At 40.2% G+C, this 4,038-nt stretch overlaps 1 pseudogene; it reads right to left on the bottom strand.

Moving 5' to 3' along the window:
• Window positions 1-2,085: 2,085 nt before the first annotated feature.
• Window positions 2,086-3,179, bottom strand: LOC119514337 (annotated as a pseudogene).
• Between the last annotated feature and the right edge of the window lie 859 nt (window positions 3,180-4,038).

The raw sequence follows: 4,038 nt of genomic DNA, 5'->3' as shown, positions 1-4,038 counted from the left end.
GAGCTGCCTGACTTTTTTTCTTTCAGGACCTACTGCCAAGATGTTCTGGAAACAAGGTGTTTCTTAGCAACATTTTGTTTATATAGATAAAAACATAACCTTTACTGCCTCCTCCTAGAGAAGAGAGATCCTTAGCATTTAAATAATATCTACTTATTGGAGCTCTTGGTTTTTAGTTTCTGTATAGTCCTGTATGTTTTTCTTTCTTTCAAGAAGAATGTCCTTCACTTTAATCATAGGTCTTATTATGGGCCATAGCTAACTGTACAGCATTTCCTCCTGGGTCCCCATGACTGTGTACGTGTGCACATGTATATGTACACAAGCTCACAAGGAAATACACATCCATGTGTTTTGAAAGAAACATGTGCATGGGGGTTTTCTCTGCTGATTTTTTTTTTTTTCTCTGCTGGTTTGCCAGCAGTGCTTCCTCATTCCAACTCTTTGGCTTGCATCCTGTCAAAGTGATCATTGTCTGCAACTTTGATTATTTAGAGGATTTACTCCTTCCATAAAGAAAATTCACTGGACTCAGAACTGTTTGGAAAAGACTAGCAAAAGGATCAATAAGCCTTGGTAAAAACTAGCCTTTTCCATTTCTCCATTAGAGAAGTGTTAGCTGTGGATGATCAAATCCCTCACAGGGACTACTCCCCACCCAAATGAAACTACTTGCAAGTAAGAATTTGTGCTAGAGGAGGGCTTAGCCAGAAGAAACGGTGGACAATATGATCACAGAGATATTTGAAGGAGTTTGAGGCAGTTTTCCACAAAAGTTCCCACTAGGTTTCCTAGTCAGACTGACCCTCTTCTTCCTTATCAGTTTGAAATAAGCAGAACCTTGGGTAGAAGACTGAGCACCTGCCTGGTATGGGCTGAGTGACTGAAATCACCTGAGGCATCAATCACCACGGTTATGCATAGTAAATGTTATAAGATTATGACTGGAATTCATTTATTGTAATTACATTGTTTTATTTTGAGATAATCATAGGTCCCAGGCAGTTATAAAAAAGTAGTACAGAGAGATCCTGTGCACTTTTACTCAGTTTCCCCCATGGTAACACCTTGAGAAACTATGGTACAGTATCACAGCCAGGATATTGACAAGATTTCTATCACAGTCAAGATTTCTTTCACATTTTTAGTCACATTTCTAACACCACAAGGAACCTCAGGTTTCCCTTTTATATAGACTTCGCCACTTCCCTCCTGCTCCCATCCCCTGCTTAACATATCCACTACTAATCTGTTCTCCATTTCTATAATTTTGTCACTCCAAGGATGTTATATAAATAGAATCATTCAGTACGTTACCTTTTGGGATGGGCTTTTTACACTCAGGAAAATACTGTGAAGATTCATCCATGTTTTTGCACGTATCAGAAGTCCATTCCATGGTGTTTAACTCCTTACCCATTGAGAGACATTCAGGCTGTTTCCTGTTTCCTGGATTTGTTACTACAAATGAAGCTGCTAGGAACATTTGCTACAAGGTTTTGTGTGAAGAAAAGTCTCTGTTTCACTGAGATAAATATCCAAGAGTACAGTTGCTGGGCCATGTGGTAGCGGCATGTTTAGTTTGCTAAGAAACTGCCAAACTGTTTTCCAGAGTGGCTGTACCGTTTTACATTCTCTCTAGCAATGTATGAGTAACTCACTTCTCAGCATCCTCAACAGCATTTAATGACTACTCATTTTAGCCATTCTAATAGGGTTGTAGTCATATCTCATTGCAGTTTTAATTTGAATTTCTCTAATATCTAATGATGTTGGCTATCCTTTCATGTGCTTATTTGATCTCTGTATATCCACTTCCTTGACATTCTACTCTCCTCAAATATTTTGCCCATTTTGTAATTGAATTGCTTTTTATGATCCAGTTTTGAAAGTTCTTTATATATTCTAGAGACTAGTTTTATGTGCTTTACAAAAATTTTCTACCTGTCTGTTGTCTTTCATTCTCTTAACAGGGTCATTCACAGAGCTGAAGGTTTTATGTCTGCTTTTTTTTTTTTTTTTTTTTTTTTAAGTTTAGACTAATTTATTAAGAGCCTCTCCTCCCAGCCCTTGCAGTCTCCTGGGTCACTCTTTCTTCTTGTAGATACTGTGCGCCAGCCCCAAGATGATAGCCAGGGGCAGGGGCTCAGAGTGCTGCTCAATGAGACCCAGAAGGCGGCTGTAACTGTCCCTTGCACTGTGTAAAGGCAGCTGGCAGCTCCATCTCCTCATACAGTGCCTTCACCCCGGCCACCTTCTCGGCCTTCTTCTGCCCGCAATTCTGCAGGATCTGGCGCTGTTCCGGAGAGGCCGTTTGCAGACACTGAACCACCAGCCAGCTGCACTTGTTGTCTTGGATATCACTGCCAACCTTGCCAGTCACATTGGGGTCCCAAAAAGGTCAAGGTAATCGTCCTGAATCTGAAAGAACTCTCCCATCTCCAGTAGGATCTTCTTGGCATTGGCATGCTCCTTTTCTCCATCAATGCCCACCATATACATGGCGGCAGCTACAGGAAGGTAGAAGGAGTAGAAAGCTGTCTTGTACTTATAATGGATTTGTACCTCTTTTTAGTGAATCTGCCAAGATCCACATTGCCCTGGCGGGGGTGGGGGGGTGGCTGTGATGAGGTCCAGTGTCTGCCCAATCTCGGGAATCTTCAGGAACAGCTGGATCAGGTTCAGATAATAGGGCTGCTCCTGGCAGTAGAGCTTCAGCAGGTGGTAGATACATGCTTCTGGCAGCATGGCATCATTAATGGCATCCAAACCTATGCCTGACTTCTGATACCAGCAGAGTTGTCCCCATCGGGTGAGGGATGAATCCATGATGTCATCTGACACCAGGAAGAAAGCTTGGAGCGGTTCCACACTACAGCCCACAGTCAGGGCCCGCTGGAGACTATCAGCATCCTGCTTGTTTGGCACCTCCAGCTCCTGGAACACTGCCAGCACCATCAAACCCTGGTTGTACTCGCCTTCAGTGACACAGTACTCCAGGATCTCCGTGAGCCAGGCAATAGCATCCCCTGTCTCTGGGTGCCCCATCTCATCCTCGGTCAGCATCTTCACAATCTGGGAGAAGTGTTGGATGAAATTGTGCTTTCTTGGGTGTAAACATCAGATTTCTTGTCTCCATTCATTCTGAAGGAGGAGCAAAGTGCTCTGTTCCTGGATGCTGGTTCTTGCTTCTATGTCTACTTTTGATGAAATACAATTTCTCCTTTTTTTTTCTTTTGTGAATCATGCTTGCAATTAAGTCTAAGAATATTTTGTTTAAATTACATCCCAAAGATTTTCTCCAATTTTTAAAAAATGTTCTATAGATTTACATTTTACATTTAAGTCCATGATCCATTTTGAGTTATTTATTTAGATAAGGGATTTAGATTATGGTTGGTGTTTTTCTACGTGAGGGGAGGATTGTGGTTGTAGAATTTATTTTTCTCTTTTTGCTTTTGGATGCCCAACTGCTTCATCATCATTTGTTGAAAAGACTATCTTTCCTTCATTGAACTGCTTTTTGCCCCTTTGTTAAAAATCAGTTGGGTATTTTTGTATGACTATTTCTAGGTTCACTATTCTGTTCTATTGATCTATGTGCCTATTCCTCCACCAATAAGTCTTGGTAAATAATAAAGCTATATAAAATGTCTTGAAATCAAGTAGAATGATTCCTCCCATTTTAGTCTTCTTTTCAAAATTATTTTAGCTATTCTGGTTCTTCACATTTTCACATAAAGATCTGAATAATCTTGTCTATAACCACAAAAAAAATCACTCTGGGGTTTTGATAGAAATTGCATTGAACCTATATATCAATTTTTTGAAAACTACATATTATCTCAACACTTTACTCTGAGTAAAGACTATGAGTCTTCCAGTCTGTGAAAATAGTTTGTCTCTCCACTTATTTAGATTTTTTATTTCTTTCATCAGTATTTTGTAGTTTTCAGCATACAATTCTAGAGTACCTTCTAGCAGCATTAGTAGGGTTCAAAGTCTTGAGATAATATGTAGTTTTCTGAGCTCAACACT

This window comes from Choloepus didactylus, chromosome 18 (genome assembly GCF_015220235.1).
Source record: "Choloepus didactylus isolate mChoDid1 chromosome 18, mChoDid1.pri, whole genome shotgun sequence".
NCBI classification, from domain to species: Eukaryota; Metazoa; Chordata; class Mammalia; order Pilosa; family Megalonychidae; genus Choloepus; species Choloepus didactylus.
This window is presented reverse-complemented; position numbering and strand designations above follow the sequence as displayed.